Source organism: Podarcis liolepis (assembly GCF_965112155.1).
Source record: "Podarcis liolepis genome assembly, chromosome: 2".
Lineage (NCBI taxonomy): Eukaryota > Metazoa > Chordata > Lepidosauria > Squamata > Lacertidae > Podarcis > Podarcis liolepis.
The window spans coordinates 50,405,065-50,424,454 of record NC_139555.1 but is presented as its reverse complement, the minus strand read 5'-3'; the positions used below and the strand labels follow the sequence as shown (position 1 = coordinate 50,424,454).

Below are 19,390 nucleotides of genomic sequence, written 5' to 3'. Positions count from 1 at the left end.
AAGACACCAGGAACCCTCTGGCAAGGAATCAGCAAGGGACAAAAACATCAAATCAGAAATAACACCATTACCTGTCAGAGAGAACTTGTGAAAAATTATCCTGTGTCAAATTATCCTGTGTCAAAACCAAATCTCAGGCCCCTCTGCCTTAAACACTTCTTAGGAGTCCTCCATTGCATATGACAGTCCTCAGTTTGAAGGATCACCAGAGAACCAGTCAGAGACTGGTTTAAAGATAAAGAACCATAAACAATTTGGGACCAGGATACCTCATAACAAATCACTACCTGCAGTACAGACCAAGCAGATCTTATAAGATTTTCCATGGAGACCCTGGTGGCCATTCCACAACCACTGGACTGTCAATTCTCATTTTGTGACAAAGTGGAAGCAGGCCTTTTTGGTGATAGCATCCATGCCCCAGCATGCCCTCCTTTCAGTAATTCATGAAGTAGTGACAGTTGTTGTTTAGTCGTTTAGTCGTGTCCGACTCTTTGTGACCCCATGGACCAGAGCATGCCAGGCACTCCTGTCTTCCACTGCCTCCCGCAGCTTGGTCAAACTCATGCTGGTAGCTTCGAGAACACTGTCCAACCATCTTGTCCTCTGTTGTCCCCTTCTCCTTGTGCCCTCAATCTTTCACAACATCAGGGTCTTTTCCAGGGAGTCTTCTCTTCTCATAAGGTGGGCAAGGTACTGGAGCTTCAGCTTCAGGATCTGTCCTTCCAGTGAGCACTCAGAGCTGATTTCCTTCAGAATGGATAGGTTTGATCTTCTTGCAGTCCATGGTGACAGTAGTAACTTTTAAATACCACTTAAGACCCAATAGAAGGGATTCACCTAACCAGTTCCATCAGTGGAAACCCTCCACAAGGATTTCTGCTTGCACAATGTGGATTCCCCCAACTCTTCTCCCCACGCTTCCCGTGTCCCCCAAAATTGGCTTGGGTGGGGGGAGTCAGGAGAATCCCAGATCAGTGCTTTGCTTGCACAGACAGAATAAATGGAAGATCACAATGCTGAGTTTCATCTTCTATGTTTGCCCTTGCTTTCCTGGTCTTCAACTCTTAATTTTTCATTTTCATTTTGTTTTGTATACTGCTCGGTTTTATTTGTGATATGCAGTTTGAAAAATGAACCAGTGAGGCATTACAATAAAAGCCAAACAACAACATATTGGTTGTTCTTTCCCCACCAGATAAAAATGATCCTCCACTGCACCAGATTTGCCATCCTCCTCCTGCCCAGCTTCCCCAATCTAACTCAGCATGCACACTTGTATTTCTGTATCTTTTCCTTTATTACGATGCCTTGGTCAATATATTTCTTCATCCGTATGCCCTATCACCTGTTTCCACAGTCCTGGTCTTCTGTGACTGAATGGTGACAATCTGTGCAGTGGTTTCATTTTTTTTAACATGGTAACAAATGGGAATTAAATTGAGGCCAGCAAGCTCATTTTCGATCTCAGTCGCCGCCGTAATAAGATTTCAGAGGGCGTCTCACCCATCGGCTCTTCACAGCAGCTGTCTGTTTCCACTTGGAAAACGCTGTCCACTCTCTCTCCTCCTGCTGCTGTCTCTCCTGCATGCTTTTGCTGGCCTATTTGAAAGAGCCTTTGTATTTTCAAAGTCCTTATGGAAAAGCACAGACAGATAGCTACTTGAGTGTTCTCTTTTCTTGTTTATCTGAATCCATCAGGCAGAGAGGCTTGATTCTGCATGCAGTACCCCCTGGCAGTGGAAGGTGGCTGTCTGCTAATTTGTGCCAGCAAACTAAAGATCAGGATCTGGCCCCAAGCACTCATTCTGCACCAGCTTCTCAGAGGAGTAACAGCACAGCCCATAGCAGCCAGCCTGCATTTCTTCACTGACGCTTTAGTGCCAGGTCAGCTGCTGCAGCAGGGGCTGATATGTCCTCCAAACTCACACTAATATTATAAATGTTGCGGTGTAATGGAGAAGCATTAGTGGCACCAGAGAGATTAAAGCAAGCTCAGAAATAGTATTTGGAGACCGGGACAGGCTGGACACCTGAGAGAAGACAGTGGTGTCTATGTGCTGAAAGAAAGGGATCCCATAGCAGAGCAGAGGGAGGAAAGCAATTTTTGGCAATTTTCCCTATCCACTGAAGCCACAAGTGCATTTCCTAAATCAGTTTCACTGGACTGGGAGACCCAATGGAACAGATCCAAAATTGACTGGAGGAAGCAGGAGGTATCGCCAACTATTTTAATTCTGCTTTCAATTCTGATGATGGATTCTTCCCAGAAGTGGATTGACACCATGAGATACCACCCAGTGAGCTGAAAGACTCATCCAGTGGAAGCTGAGGGCCTCTCTCTGCATCCTTTTTATGAGGATTTGTGCTTCTAATGGCATTGGGGTGGTTATACGTGATCCTTCTTTCAACAGTGTTGCATCTGCAAAAGTTTCAGGACAGACATACTGATTTGCTTTGTCCCATAGCTTCCTGCTGAAATCATGTAACTTTTCATACCACAAAAGTTCTGGTTTCTGTTTTTGTGTTGTTCTGTTTTTGTTGTGCTATACCCTTCCAGACAGCAATGGTGCAATAACATCAGCGAAGCATCACAGAACAACTAAATAAATTTGTGGATACTCCAGCATAAATCCACCACTCATACACTATGCTTGCAACAATGGCATGTTGCAGAATACATCTGCAAAACAACAATAGTCCAGCAATCTGGAGGGCCCCAGAATTAAGACATTTACTTGGCCCAATAATGTAAGTTCAATTCCAGTCTCTTGAGTCAGTGCAAGAGAACCACAGCAATTGCAGTACTCCTTGTCTGGGCAGTTTATCCTGTACCTGATTTACCAAGAAGCACTGAGGCTTAGCCACTCAGGACCTTTACAAATACATAATTAAAGTGAAACAAATGCACAACTGTCGCTCATTTGTTGTATGACATTCTGATGTCTTTTTTCAATGAAGTTTTTGCCTTTCAATGATTCCTTCCCCATCCCAATTCCACCATCCTCTGCATGCTGCAAACAGCAAAATATTTTGTTACTGGGACAATGCAATTCTCTCCTAGAAAGTAGGATCACTGCAATGTGGAACGGTTGCTCCAGTGTCATGGACACCTTTTGGAGAGCACCATGATGTAATTGATAACAAATAAGGCAACTTCCAAATCCCAAACTTCCCCATGACACCAGACTTGCACAGGAGCTAAAATTGACCAATTTCACAGCAAAGTGAAAACGAAGTCTCTTGTCAGGTTCATCATCTTCATCTGTATTGCTCTATGTATTTTTATTTATGCAGAAGCATACTACTCTCAAGGCAGGATTTCCTGGCTGGGATGAGATCCTGCCTTCTAGTTCCCACTTTGGAAAGTAAGTTTTCTCCCTTTCATCGACTGCCAAATATCTGGTGTGTGTGTATCTGTGAAATAGCATGGCTATCACCACTGTAGCAAGCTGACTCCACATCTGCTATACATAGGGCTGGATACTGCCCCCTTGACTGTGAATTATGGCTTGCAGGGCTATCCTGAAAAGCCTACACAGCTGTTGTTGAGAGCATGTTTTGAACTGATCATTTGGATAAGCCCTTGGTCAGTGGCTGCACTGCATTACTTAACAGAAGTCATTTGGAGCTGGGGCTCTCGCAAGCTAAGATTGGTTCTTCATGGGAAATTATTTCTCAGGCCCCAGCAAGATGTGAACAATTTTCGGGGCAAGTTAGATGATTCAGCTGGAAGTTCTGACTGATGCCAGCTCATTAGCTCTCTCCTTTTAGCTGTTCCACAGATATAGACCCACAGTGGGGTAATGTAATACAAATAATATGAGTCTCAGTGTGTAAGATGTGCTATTAGGAAAAACATTTTCCTTTAAGGTAGCTTTTGTCTGACGGTACAACAGATTGTACCGAGACTAGGAAGAGTAAATGTTGTAGGAACTCAATTGCCCCCCTCTATTTTTTTTAAGTTGGCTTCCAAAATACAGTGGAACCTCAGTTGTCGAACGCGTCAGAAGTCAAATGTTTTGGCTTTTGAACACCAACAACCCCAAAGTGAATGCTTCCGTTTTAGAACGCGCCTCGGAAGTTGAATGGCTTCCAAGGTGGATTACTCCATTTTCTCCATTGCAATTGCTGACTGGCAATTGTGCCTTGGTTGTTGAAAGTTTCAGAAGTCGAATGCTTTTCCGGAATGGATTATGTTCAACAACTGAGATTCCACTGTATAGGCCAGGTACTATAATCATATGGAGAAAGATCAGTGCAAAATGAGCTGTACACTTTCCCCAGCAGCCATAAACTCAGAGATGGAATGTCATGCACAATGACCCCATTCATCCACTGACCTTTCTCCCTGTGGTCATGTACGTGTGCACAGGCTCAAATGGAGTGTCTGAAATGGCATGGAATTAAAGTGCAGAGCCAAACACCAGAAGACGTGCAAAGGTGAATTTTATCAAGTTCAGTCACTTTTAAGGTAGTCTCATTTTAATGCATGTGAAAATGGGGTGTGTACATGTGAGAGAATAGGGATTATGGCCTTTGGTTCCACCCCACCAACCACTTTCTCTGGAGGGAATGCAGGGGGAAATCCTCCATCTCTGAAGTAGAGGATACGTGCTGTATTATTTCTCTGCAAAGAGGATCCAAGTTGTCCCAAGGAATAAAACCCTACATTGACTAGAATATATGTTTGTTTTAAAAATGAGTGATTTTCTATACCACATCCATAATATAGTATTCAGAAGTGGCATGTAGAAGAATAAAATAGGTACTTAATGTCAGTTGTGAAAATACCTTCTGAAGTTGGTGCACCTCAAAAACAATATTGTCGAATTTAAAAAGCTGCTGAAAAAGGCACCCAAAACAATCCAGGGACTGGAGCAACTCCCCTAGGAGGAAAAGTAACAACATTTTGGGGGGGGGGGTGCTGGACTCAGGTCCTGCTTTCAGGCTTCTCATAGGCTTCTGGTTGGCCACGGAGAGAACAGGAGGCTGGACAAGGTGGACTTCTGGTCTCATCCAGCAAGGTTGTTCTTAAGTTTTATGTTACACAAAAATTCAAGGGAACACACCATAATAAATGTTCTTTTATTGTGCCTTGCTGCCTAATTAACTAGTCATTTACACAATTTTGATTGTTTGCACATAAAGTTGCTGAATTTTACAAAAGTACTGTTTATGCTCTCATAACAGCTGTCTGAATAGCTGGACTCTCTGGTGAACGGATGTTTTAGAAAAAAATATATTGTTGTTGTTACATCTGCTGGTGGTGGAAACCTAGAGTATTAAAATCTTAGATCATTGTTTGATTAAACCATCTCACTTTATTTACACCAAAGATCTTTGGGAAGCTAATTCTGCTTCATAATTTATTTACTGCTCATTGGATATGGATTTATTCAGACTATCAACAACATGAAATGTTTGATTTCTTTTTAAAGCAACAGCTGTACATAAAACCAATCTGGGTGTTAATCAGGAAAGAAAATAAAGTTCTGCTCTCTAGGTTGTACAGGGATTTATGTCCCCAGCAGTTCCTTGGGTCTGTTTTGGAAATGATGAATTGTTCAAAAGGAGAAGCATTTCATAAGAACATATGAAGAGCCTGCTGGATTAGGCCAATGGCTCATCTAGTCCAGCATCCTGTTCTCGCAGTGGCCAACAAGATGCCCATGGGAAACCCACAAGCAGGATCCGAGCACAAGAGCACTCTCCTCTCCTGGGTTTTCTAGCAACTGGTATTCAGAAACATTACTGCATCTGACTGTGGAAGCTGAGAATGGCCTTCATGTCTTGTAGCCACTGATATCCTTACTCTCTATGAATTTGACTAATCCTCTTTCAAGGCTTTTTTTATTTCCACCTATAAAAAAGTCTGGGTCTACAAGAAGACTGCCACACAAGATAATACATCAATTCCACTATATGTAGAAGCATAGGAGAGCTGCAACTAGTGTCATGGCTTTACAGGATGTTTCATGTAGCAAAACATGATATATCCAATTGGTAGGCATCAGTTTTCTGCAATATCCCCCCTTTTTTATTACACCCGTTCCTATTATCTTTGCATCATGTTCTTTCTCCAAGAAGCTTAGGATGCCATACGTTGGGTTATCCCATCTTATTTTCAGCCCTGTGAAGTAGGTTAGGCTAAGAAGTTGTGGTTGGCCCAAGGTCACCTAGTGAGTATTGTGGGTGAACTGGGATTAGCCTTTTCCTGTATGGAAGGAAAATTCCATGTAGGAAACTGGCAATGGCTGAAGCGGTCCAGAATGGCCTCTCGTTAAAGCCCTGACAATTCTGTGCCTCTCCTACTGTTTTAAGCAATTTGGCTCTGGGAGGTGAAAATAGATGGGTTACTTTCACATTTTCACTTCACCTTCATATGCCAGTGATCTGACACCAATCTAGAGCTGTTATATTTCAGGAGAACATTGTACATTCTTGAAAGATGCTTCTCTTACGTGGTTTTCTTTTTTTGTGAGCATCATCAAGACACTGGCTTGGGTCCAAAGTTCCTGCTGTGCAAGCAACCCCCCCCCCCCAGCTCCCCTCTGTTCCACCCACTTCCACTTGCACAGAAGGAATTGCTTGTTTCCTAGTTTTCCTCCATCTGTTGCCCTCTCAAATCTGCAAACTGGCTCTAGAAAGTCAGGGAACCCTCTGAACATGAATACCCAAGTCCTATAGGGAGGGTCAAGCTGGTTGTCAACAAGAATCTTCAACAGTAATGCCAACAAGCTGTGAAGGAAGCGTAAGAAATTCATGTGGAGATGTAGCAGAAGATTCTGTGCATGTCTGTGAGAGAGAAAAGTAATTGAAAAGCCTGTGGGTGGAAAAGCTGGAAGTGAATTCTGCTCTTGATGCTGTTCAAAACTGAATTACTATTTTCCCACTCAAATTTATTATTGAAACTCACTTGTTTGTCATGTCTCTATTACAACTCTTTTGGATGGCCATCTGATCAGTTATATATACATGAAATTTACAAACCAATGGGCACTTAATGTACATTGAAACATTCAGGTGCCTTTTTGTTTTTGTTTTTTAATAAATTGCAAGCAACAAACAGCATTGCTTTTTACAATGGAAGGGCAGGGTATCAACGCTCTTGTGAACATTGGGGGAGGGAGGGAATTGCTAATACACAGTCACATATGCATCAGCAAGAAGTGCCTTTTACTTGTGCAGTAGGATGTTTGGATCCAAGCCAATGCTAAATCTTTCTAAAGCCCAGCATGAATTTGGCATCAAAGAAGTACAAGCAAATAACCTGAACCAGACTATAGATTTACAAGCTATCTAGATGTGGATGCATGCACAGCTTTGCCTTACAATTTAATTTAGAGATAATGTGATATTTGGGGATGGGGGAGTGAATAAAGGCTAGAGACTGGAAGACAGATAATAGTTCTCAAGTTACTGCTGTTTCTTGTTACAGGCTGCCTGAAGCTGCATTCAGTGTGGAGTTCCTAATCCCAAATGCTCCCAATTCAAAATGCTTCCAGGGTGCTTCTGGGTGGGTGTTTATTGTGTGGTCAGCACCACTTGGAGATTTTGTTACATTAAGAGGCATATAAGTTATTAAAATGAAAAATAAAGTATGCTTATGCATGCAAGATTTCTGCAGTCTACACACAATGTCAGGTGCATAAAAATGGCTGTCAGTCTCCTGTCCCACCCCGTCACATTTAAACTGGGTTTACCCTCTCAAGAAGAAATCTGTTAATAAAAAAAAAAACAGCTGCTGCCAATGAACCATTTGTGATATCTGAACAACCAGCATGTGACATTAAGCCTCCATTTAGAAACACCCCTAGTCCTTGATCATTTGCTCATGTCCAGCCACAAATTAATGTTGAATGCATTCTGAGCTTCTGCTAAACAATCCAGCACCTGTTGATTTCCAGAGCAGTTCTTTTGCACAGCAAACTCCAGAAAGGAGAACCAATGAATTCAATCACAAATTCATAACCACAGCACCCTCATTTCTTCCCCAGTTATTGTTCCTTGGCACCATCAGCTAAGAAGTCTGACTGTAACCATGTTTAGAAGTTCATGTACTTTGCTGCTGCTACTAAATGGTAACACTGCTGCCATCTGGGACTTTGGGCTGTATCCAATGCAGCACAGGTGGACCTCTTCTCTCCTCTTCCTGTACACCCCAAAAATATACTCCAGAGGGTTCCCCAACCCTCTGAAGTAGATGCTGAGGGTGCATATGGGGCTGCAGGGGAGAGGAAAGGAAAGTCCTGCTGCAGGAGACGAATGGCTCGCCCACACTTCCATTTGATTGGTAACTTCTAGGCTTTCCTGGGGGGGAATGGCAGGATGAAAGAAACACCTATTGGATCCATGCCTAGATGTCACACACTAAATGGAAGAAATCATGGGACAAAGGGAAGTGTGGATGAGCCTGAAGTCAGCTTCGCAAACAAAACAGAAGCACTGGACACAACTCTTTGTTCTTATAGCCCAGCATGTTGCATACATGGAGTTTTTTGCACCATTGCATCTGATGTGCAGTCATACAAATAAGAAAACAGGCCATGCTGTCTGGCTCCAGGAAACTCTTATCTGTTCCCACACTTTCGGTTATAGATATGCTATGGAGGCACTCTGGAACAAAAAGGCTTCACTTGATTTTGCCCAGGAATGTAGGCAAGGAGGCTGCCTGTGCTCCCTCCCTCCCTTGCCAGAGCAATGCAAGGGCAGAGTGGCACACCTGTGCCATGCAAGAGGAATGCACGGTCCTGCCAAGGACACCTGCTGGTGCTGAGCCCTGGTGATCCCCTTATCTGGACCCTGTGAACTGCTGCATTGAAGCATAGCATCGTCCTGGGAGCTCCAGCAAAACATCTAATGCAAGTCTGCACAACCACCAAGCCAAGCGCAGCTATGGAAATTGGCCCACTGAAGACTCCACAATCCATTTTTGACTGCTAGTTTGGGAGTTCAAAACAGGGATTTTATATCAAGCACCTGGCAGGCTAAATTACATGGCCATGTTTCACTTATAGTGTCACAAGTTAGACAGGCCTCACTTAAAAAATCTTATATGGATGGGAATTGCTACTCTTCACCTCCACAAACACCCCACCTGCCCCCGGCTGGCCTTCCATCCCACCTGTAGCTACAGGCTTGGCTTTTGCTTTCTGCTGCTTCTCTAGGAGAATAAGGTAGTTTCTCAGCCTTCACAAAAGATAGGCAAAACAGGAGGTGAAAATCAGGACTGGTGATATCTGCAGAAAATGTGAACAAAAGTGAAATAATGCAGAGCAGACCAGTTTGGAAGAGAGTAGATTCAAAAACTTTGCCTAGCACAGAAAGCAGCAGTTCATCATTTGACAGGTGCTGAGAGGGCATATAACACCACTTCTCACATCCATTTGGACTGGTTGCTGTTTTGCTTCTGGGCATGGTTCAAGGTGTTGGTGGTTCTTTAGACACTCAGCCTGGTATAACTGAGGAAACAGCCTCTTCCCTATAAGCCTTCTCACCCACTGAGGTCATCAGAAGGTTATCTGATTGATGCCTCCTCTACTTTAGAACTGAGATTAACAGGAGCACAGAGAAAAATAGTAGTAGTAGTAGTAGTAGTAGTAGTAGTAGTAGTAGTAAATAATTCTATGATTATTTTTTATTACTAATCATTAGATTTATATCCTGCCCTTTCTCCCAAAGAAGTCAAGGGCAGCAAATACACAAACAATAAAACCATCTTAAAAACCATTCCAATACAGATGCAGTCTGGGAAAGATCTTTACTTAAAATGCTTGTTGAAAGAAGGAGGTCTTCAGCAGGCCCAGCTAAGGACTCTGGTCTGGCACCATTTCTCTACATTTTCAGGAGTACAGAGAAGGCCTACCCTATATCATCAGGCTTCCAGTTACGGCTACTCGTTGTTCTTCGCTGGCACTAGTAAGTGAGCATTGAGATTGTTTTGTTTCCTTTAGAACAATCAGGGCTGGCCCAAGACATTTTGTGGCCTGAGGCAAAAGACACGATGACACCAACCAGCTGAATCTTACTTCAACAATGGGGATAGGTAGGGATAGGGGACAAATCAGTCTCTTTTCACATTCAAAGGCAAACATACCAAATTCACCAGTTTCCAAAAAAATATGGGAACTGAAATCAACCATCCTTTGAAATTTGCAGTTCTTTGAATTTTGCAGTGCAGTTCTCCAGTCAACTAATATGTACAGAAATGAATACACTGGGGTAAAGTGTGTAAAAGTAGAGACATCACCTTGCCAACAAAGGTCCGTATAGTAAAAGCTATGGTTTTCCCAGTAGTGATGTATGGAAGTGAGAGCTAGACCATAAAGAAGGCTGATCACCGAAGAATTGATGCTTTTGAATTATGGTGCTGGAGGAGACACTTGAGAGTCCCATGGACTGCAAGAAGTTCAAATCTATCCATTCTTAAGGAAATCAGCCCTGAGTGCTCACTGGAAGGACAGATCGTGAAGAGAAGACTCCCTGGAAAAGACCCTGATGTTGGGAAAGATGGAGGGCACAAGGAGAAGGGGATGACAGAGGACGAGATGGTTGGATAGTGTTCTCGAAGGTACCAGCATGAGTTTGACCAAACTGTGGGAGGCAGTGGAAGACAGAAGTGCCTGGCGTTCTCTGGTCCATGGTGTCACGAAGAGTCGGACATGACTAAACGGCTAAACAACAACAACAAAGTGTGTATACAAATGCATGCATTAATGGGGAGAAAATGCCAATTGTATCATATAAGAGGAAAGTGCTTTGCATAAATGAGTATACTAGCAACACTGCACAGAAAAATGGGTAGTTTAGGAGACATTCACACTAAAATGCTGATGAATTCTTGTTAATTGAAATAAAACCACAAACTGAAGTTGAACTATGGGAGAATTGAACTTAATATTGGGAAAATGAGGCTCAAAAGGGAAACCAAAACTTTGCCTGTGGCAAGTGTCAGGACAGCAGCCTCCATTGTGCCTGTGGGCAGAAGCCTAACTTAATGGTGCAAGTCAGTTTCAGGGGCAGACGCCAGCCACATGGCACACACAGCTCTGTCCTCCAATACCACATTCCTTGCTCACTCACCGCTCAGCCTGGCACCTGCTTGCTCAGACAACTGCTGCAGTGCAGCAGGGACAGCACACGTCATGGGAACAGAGACACGGTTGTGATGCCTGCAGGAGGGCATGGCCTGTTTTAGCTGCCTCTCTGCTTGCTCATTCAGTCAAGGGCTTTTCCCAGCAGCACTGCCTGTGATGAGCTGGGAGGAGACAACTAGGAAAGACCACCAGCTCATCTAGTCCAGCAGCAAGAAAGCACTGCCCCTCCCAGGGACTCAACTCAGGAAGATGGGAGCAGGCAGGAGTAACTGCGCCTAGGCAAGAGTGACCACTGCTCTCCAGCATCCACCACCTTATGGTGGATTTTTAATTTGAAGACTAATTTGAAGATTTGTTTTTAAAATATCAGTTTTTAACATCAATCAAATCGGCTTACTTTCAGATTATTTTTTGCTGTAAAATAGAAGTAGTGTTGAGTTTATACTCTGTGTATCTTTCTGGCAGCTAGTGGGTAGGCCAGTTTGGGAGGTTGCTTCTTTCATTTGCAATAAATACTTTTGCTCTGGGGATGTGTGAGGAACATCACTAATCTAGTACTTTTATTTCTGCCTGGTGCCAGCAGTTGGCCAGGCTGGGCCCTGGTTAAGGACCCCAGAAGGTTGGAAGGGCCCCTCACCAGCCTGATCACATCACCACCCACAGATGCTTTTGAGTGGGAAATGGCAGTGCTGCTTTTGAATGGGAGCCAAACTGAGCTCCCATCTGTGGGGGCTGCCTGCCATTTTAACTTACCCAAACTGTAATGTCTCAGACCATAGATCTATGAAATGCATTGATTTCCAGGTAGCTATATGGGCTGGGGCACTGCATTTTGAGTAATTCATAATGGTGGGTGGCACTATGGATGGGAGCCAACCATGGGTTTCCTATTCAAAAGAGCTGCCACCTGCCACGGCTGAAATGTATCCAGGGGCCCAGTGTTCAGCAGTGGTGGCGGCAGAAAAAGTACATGGCAGCTGCCACTGCAGCCACCATAATCAGAACTGGGTCCTGCCCCTAGTTGGGATGTATGTGTTGGGGGCTCGTAATCGGCACTGTGCCATAGGTTTCCCAAAGTCTGGCGCCTGCCCTGCTTTAGCTGCTGACTGCTAGTGCATTGTGTAGTCAAAAGATGCTTGTCTATATACCCTATATACCCTAATCCTGTGAAAATATTGAATGTCTCCAGAGGCTGCCAAAGATTGTGAAAATTCCTGGAATCACAGAACATGCAAGGCTATGATCTAGCAGGCGTGTGGAGCTGATGCAAGAGCGGAGGGGCGACAGCTCTTTTGGGCTGATTACTGTAGTAAAGAGCAACTCCTAAAATAGAAACGGAATTAAAGCACACACACAAAAGAGGATGAGGGCCTCACTTATTTTGTCCCAGAATCATCTCCTCTGAACAGCTTGCAGTGCCAAGCGGCCTCCCTGGAAGATTCTGGTAGAAAAGATGGCTTTATAACATATAAGAAGAGGCAATGATACTCAGCAGCTGTAACAAAACAGTCTCAAAGCCCATTTTCCTAGACTGATATAAGAGAAGTTCCTCTGAAGATGCCTGGAGTGAGTTCTTAGTTCTCCCAAGAGAAGAAACAGAAGCCTTATCAACTGTGTCATCTAAAAGCGGACTGGACAAAGCCCTAGAATAATATCCTGTAGTAAACAACCCTGCCTTGAATCCCAGGAGATTGACAGCATGAGAGCTTTAGTCGCTCTTTTAATTCCATATCCTAAAAATAGCAAAAAGCCCTGTAAACTTCAAGCCAGGAACCAACTTTAAGAACTATGGAAGAGCTGAGTAGGGCTAGAAAAAGGAAGATACGCTATGAAATCACAAGGTTTGGGTTTCTGTTGTTGTTGTTGTAGCAGGGCCAAGGTAATGAATCACAGAAATGAAGAATAATACACTGACCACTGAGGCAAATGAGTAATATTCCCTAGAATGCTGGATAAAAAATATTTTTTAAAAATGACTTTGCTCCATAGGGAAAAGGCCAACTAGTGAGTTGGCAGAACTGAGATTTGTACCGGGAACCACCTGATTTGCAGCTGAGTCGCTTAGCCACTAGGCTGCACTACCTTGATACCAGTATATGACTGATGCGCCAGAGGACAGGAATTCTGTATAGGGTGGTGGTGATTAGGTACAGAGCAATGGGGGCGAGTGCTGAAATATCATGCCTGACCCGCCTATGAAGGCTGTTTTAGAGTCGAAGCATTTATAGCAGCTGCGAAACAGAAGCTTCTTTGAATTGGTCCATGAGCAGGTTGCCATTATGTCCTAGTAGGAGCCATTCAAGAACAGCTGCTCACCATGTGAGTCTAAAGATGCTTACAAGCAGCTAAACCAAAAACACAGAAGGTCTGCATAGGGAACTGCATTATGACCCATTGCACACGAATGCCATGTGAAGTAATATGAGGCAAAATTCATGCACTGGCCTTGATGCTTCTGCTGGTGTTTTGAAAAGTAGGTGTGTTCTTATTTAGCATTGCGATTACTCTGCAACAGTCACTGGTATCTTCCTCAAGAGTTTCCCATGACAGTCATCCTATGTTACTAATTCAAAATGCTGCTAAATAATTCAGACTGCAGTTGTGCTTGCTGTCCTGCTTGTGGGTTTCCCAAAGGCATCTGACTGCTGACTTTGAGAATAGGATGCTGGGCTAGATGGGCCTTTGGTCTGAACCAATGGAGCTCCTCTTGCATTCCAAGACAATGGAACTCTTCCATGAAGGTTGAAAATCAGTCATGGAAATTTGCATGATTAATGCATAGTTATAATATTCTGACCATGAGCCCCTAGGTAAGACCCAGGTGGGGGCCAATAGGACTCAGTTGCTGCATTTGTCTGATCCCTATCATGGACAAGTGCTGTGGATGCATATTCTCCTCTCACCTCTTTCCTCCCCGTCTCCTGTTTTACTTTGGCACAATAATCCTGACTTGCATTAAACCTGAGTTCTCAAACCATGCAACAGAAGGGATGAAGGGGTCAGGGAAGACTGCATGTCCATACCATACCCATCTTTCACAGCTTCATTAACCATAAAAATCGACAATCGTACAAATGTGGCTATTGGATAGACATTATGGCAGATGTTTATATTCTTCCTAGTATGATGCTCATTCTTACATGACAAAGAGTAATCTTGTCAATATTTAATAGCCCTTTTGCTACACGTGGTTTGAAAACGTTGAGCATGGAAATGTACTGTCAGAAGATATCTGCTCTTTGTTACCTTCCGGCTCTAAATAGAAGTTATTAGTCACGGTTCAAACTTGAAGCATGGCTCAAATCTCAGGTTTCCTGTTGCCTGACATAACACCTAGAATGAAATGACAAGGATCCTGTGTGATGAAGCCAAGGGACTAGATAAACTGTGCAACTAATTCTGCACACACCCCAAGAGAGGTTTGGACTTACATTTATACTTTTACGTTTATATCCCATCTTTCCTCCAAGCTTCTCAAGGTGGTGTATACCGTATCTTTCCCTCTCCCATTTTGTACTCACAACAATCATGTGAGGTAGGTTAGGCTGAGAGACGGAGATTGTCCCAAGGTCACTCAATGAGCTGCATGGCTGAGTGGGGATTTGAACCCTGATCTTTCTCAGGTCCTAGTCCAAAACAGAGCACCCTCTGTGCCCTGCCCCCGCCCCCGAGCACCTGCCCCCATCCTGGGTGCCAGAAAACACTGCCACACCCCTGGCTGGATCCAACATTTTTAGGAGTGAATTTGGAGCTGACTGTCCACACCTTTGGTCACATGTCACTGTTACTAGAGACAGTGACTGGAGGGTTCTCCTTTCCACACTAATGGTAGGGAGCACAGTCAAATTGAGAAAAGCTCCATGAGTGTAGTCATAGCCCTTATATACTCTCGTTCCTCCAGCCTAGGCTTCCTCAACCTCAGCCCTCCAGATGTTTTGAGACTATACTTCCCATCATCCCTGACCACTGGTCCTGCTAGCTAGGGATCATGGGAGTGATCTGGAGGGCCGAGGTTGAGGAAGCCTGCTCCAGCCAGTAAATGTTATGAGCATGCACATGGGGATAGCCCTTTGTGGGGGGGATATAATGCATAGGATTCTAGAATTCTGATATTGAGGGAGCCTAGGAGATTAGAAGAGGTGAGACAAGAAGGATTACAGGTGTCTGTCTGAGCTATGGCTTATCCCAGAACTCCCACTGCTGCCTGCCATTTTCTCCTCCAAACAGCACCCAGCCCAAATTGGCAGCTTGCCCTGGTCAAGGTGCAACAGTACAACAGACACCTCCCGAACCACACCTACTAATCCCCAACCCTTCCACATAGAAAGCACATTCCACACAAATGAAAATATTGACAATGCATTCCAGATCTTTCACAAATGTTGAGGGTTTTTTGCAGTAAAGGAAAAAGGTGTTGTTGGTTTTAGTATATTGTTCCGGAACAGCAGATGAATCATGGCAACAACATGTGGAAGAATGCCAACAAATCCCCCCAAAAGCCAGCAATTATGCCCCTATAAAAGGTAAGTGCAGAAAGACCCTCCACTAAGGACTCCAGCATACAAGGAACTTTGCATTGCTTTGTATTTATAAGAACACCAGATGGGTGTTTTAAATGGGAAGGCCACCAGAAAGTCCTTTGCCTAGGCAGTAACTTCTAAAAAACAGAAGCAATAACATTTAAATGTTCCTTAGTTTGTGTGTTGCTCAATGACACACGAAGTATGAATGCCAACATCATCACTGCCAAGGACATGCCAGAGCTGGTGCACATACTCTGAATGTGATTGAGAGATGCACAGTTTAAAAAACCCATAAAAAACCCCTCTCGTTTCTGGAAGAGCTGATAATGGGATTAGTTTCAATATGCCCACCTTGTGTTTGAGTTCTGGCAAAAAAAGAAGAAGTTCGTTTTGAAACAGAGTGGAGTACTGGCCATCAGTTTTTCCAGCTATCTCAGAGTTGTTGTTGCTTTCCAGTCTAGTGATAGGAATTAATCAGGATGTAGTTGAGGATTAAAGTTTCACTGAAAAAACATCTTTCATATGGGCTTCATGACCACCATTTCAACTGTAAGTGTCCACACCTTCCACCTTGTATCATTTCAGATATAGTGTACACATTGTCCATACACTTACCTGATTTTTTAGTCAACATCAGAAATTAGGTAATCTAAACCCTTTCCCACACTAACCCAGTCATCATTTCATTAGTGCTAAATTAGCAATTCCATTCTGGTCATGCCTTTGATCTGGAGGTCAATTTTGGACAATCTGCCCAAGGAGACAAAGGGCACCAATAGGATTCCATTATTTTCTGAAAATGTACACAGTTCAGCCAACAGACTACTTTGTTATCTCTCTAAGTATTGTAATAACCTATTCATCAAAAGCATTGGAGTGATTCTAGGCTTTAGGATACACCTGGATTTTTAGAAGGTAGCTTTTGTTTCAAGATAATCCCTGCCCATTTCTATTTCTGCAGAGATAGTGGCTTTCAGTCTCAGACACAGAGTATGCATAGATGCTCATTTCCTTATAACTATAATATTGAAATGCAAGCTATTTGGAACTACCCTTACAGACAGTAGCGGTAGTAGTAGTAGTAGTAGTGAGGAGGAGGAGGAGGGTGGTGGTTTTATTTATACCCCATGTACCTGTCTGGGTTTCCCAGCCACTTTGGGTGGCTTACAGCACATAAAAAAATTGTAAAACATTAGACATTAAAAATGTTCCTGATACAGAGTTGCTTTTAGATGTCTTCTAAAAGTCAGGTAGACAATTTGGAAGCTACAGCTGGTACCAACTACAGCAGCTCAGATCATGAAAGACATCAACTCAGAGGGAACAACATTTCAGCGTTGGCTTCCAGGCTGTTTTAAGATGCTTTACCTACAATGCCCTTGGAAACTGCTGAATTTAAAAACAAACTCATCCTGTATTACAGGAGTTAAGTTGGGATGGAACACTCTTGCTAATGGGACAAAAAATGCAGTGTGTTCTACAGAGGGTTAATATATCTCAAACTCTATGCCAGCCTGGAACCATCTTTTCCCATTCTACTGAACTTCAGGAAGTGATGCAAAACACGATTCTTGGGGGGTTAGGTTGCTTCACGCTCATGCCCCTCCTAACACTGCAGTGTAGGAACATTTTGCAGTCATGTCTACTGAGAAGAAAGACACAGTTTCTCTAAGGATCTGCAAAGTGTCCAGCAACTTTCTAATAAACCAACTGTTGTATGAAGTCTTCCAGTGTTGTGACAGTAGTAACAAAGCTCTATCATTAGAGCAATTCCATCTCTTGAACTTGCCCCATAGAGTATATCTTGTGTGTCTGAGGTTTTAATTCTTGTGGATGGGAACATTTGGTCTGTCAAACAGCTTTTAATTAACAACCACTGCATTTAGAGAGAAAAGCCACTAAAGGGTCAGTGTACCTAGGAACAGAAAGCTAGGTGGCTTTCCTGAGCTGTCTGTTTAGTTCCTTTCCCCCTTTTCTTGTTTGCTTCTTTTGTATCCAGAAATGTATTTTGTTGTTAAGTAAAATATCCAGTTTAAAGTTTATTGCCATGCCAGTCTTCAGCATGGTGAGATGAAACCTGCTCTGTAATAAATTATTCATTGTGTGCACGAACTAGTCAAAGTTATAACGTACTTAAGTTCCATTGATCTCATGGAAGAGATTTAAGTCAGTGCTCAAATATTCTGTTAAAACCACTTTAAAAGTGGTTGGACTATGCCCTGGGCATACGTATATATTCTATGTGCCATCTGAAACCTTTGAACAGTGGGCCTTACAATTTTCCAATCTTTGAAGAGAAACAACAGCTGAAATAGAACAAAACCTCATTTAAAAAAAAAAAAACCCATGCAAATTAGAAAGACAACTTAGCTCATGTTACGTTTAAGGATGACCAAAGAATTCATGAATTTTCCTAAGGAAGTGGTTGTTACGGATATCAGATACCATGCCAATCACTTAATCAGGTACCTTATCCATTTCTTACTGTCACCTCTGCAAAGCTGAACACATAATAAAGATAACTAAATAGTTTTGTCATTCCTGTATAGATTCTAAATGTCACAGCTCAGTTTGTAAAATTTGCTTTTGCTTCTTGCAGGTATACACAGCATACATTTCTGCATGATTCACATTTGTGGCCACACAGAAAATGCATGGAATCCTTCCATGCGTGGAAAAAAGCCTCCCCTCCTTTTTTCTATGTGATCTCTAAGCATTTCTGTGTCGGTATCAAGCCACTTTTACAGATTGCAGGCTTTCTGCTTACAGAAACACTTTTGTCTGTGTGCATATTCATTGGCAATTATCCATGCAAATTAGGTGTGGAATTATCTAACGTTTTGATAACCTGGTGCAGCATCAACAAGGAAAAACATGGGCTATTATATAGACATGGCCACATACTGCAGTGATGCTGTTTCTGGAACAAAACACTGCATTTGGATGAGTCATCCACAACAATTCCACCCTAACCCACAGTGCCAGTGAGCACCCACTCATGCTGTTTTGTGTTGAATGGCAGAATGAGATTGCTTAGAAGCTAACTTCTGACACAGTGTTGTGTTATACAGTAAAATATTTATAAATGTCTAAGAAGTGTGGAGTTTGATGGAATAAATCAGACAAGGGGGATATCTGGGGATATCAACAAAGAGGAACTGGAGAGGTGAAGAGAGTGGGGTGGAATCTGAGCTGTGAACACTATAGGAGTTGTGTTTGTGTAGAACTCTGAAATATTAATAATCTTGGACATTACAGTGTGAAAAGGACACTCCAAATCATTGGTATAAATACACTGCTGTAAAGGCTAGTTATCTGTAAAATATTCAAGGTCTCATCATAAGCTGGCCCCCCCTTTCCCCAAGTGGTAAGAAAACAGGGGCTGTGATCCAGTTTCCTTTCCTATGGATGAGAGAGCACTGGAGGCTTATGGAGTCTTTATGACCCATTGGAAGCAATTAAGTAAATTCCTAAAGCCAGGCAACATGAATACCAATCTTGCTTCAGATTTGCAGGGCAACTGCTTGCCCCCACAATAATGCTTCAGTTTTAGTCAGCTCCAGCTAAAACTCTCTGTTAGCTTCTAGGTTCAAAGTGCAGGGTTTGACCAATAAAGGCTTATGTTACTGAAGACCCCAGTACCTCAAGGATCAGCAGCCTGGACTCTGTGGTCCTTATTTTATTTCTTTGTTAAATTTGTATACTGCTCTTTATCCAAAGATCACAGGGCAGTTCACAACATAAACGTACAAAATGAGAACAGGAAAT

At 43.0% G+C, this 19,390-nt stretch overlaps 1 long non-coding RNA gene across 1 annotated transcript in view; it reads right to left on the bottom strand.

The window, feature by feature from the left end:
• Positions 1-3,950: 3,950 nt before the first annotated feature.
• The window catches only part of LOC310697002, a 38,282-nt gene continuing 22,842 nt past the window's right edge, over positions 3,951-19,390 (bottom strand). The window contains exons 3-4 of the long non-coding RNA XR_014520838.1: positions 14,346-14,432; positions 3,951-5,277 (exon numbers count right to left, since the gene is read on the bottom strand). This is a non-coding gene — a long non-coding RNA (uncharacterized lncRNA). The remainder of the gene's footprint in view (positions 5,278-14,345; positions 14,433-19,390) is intronic.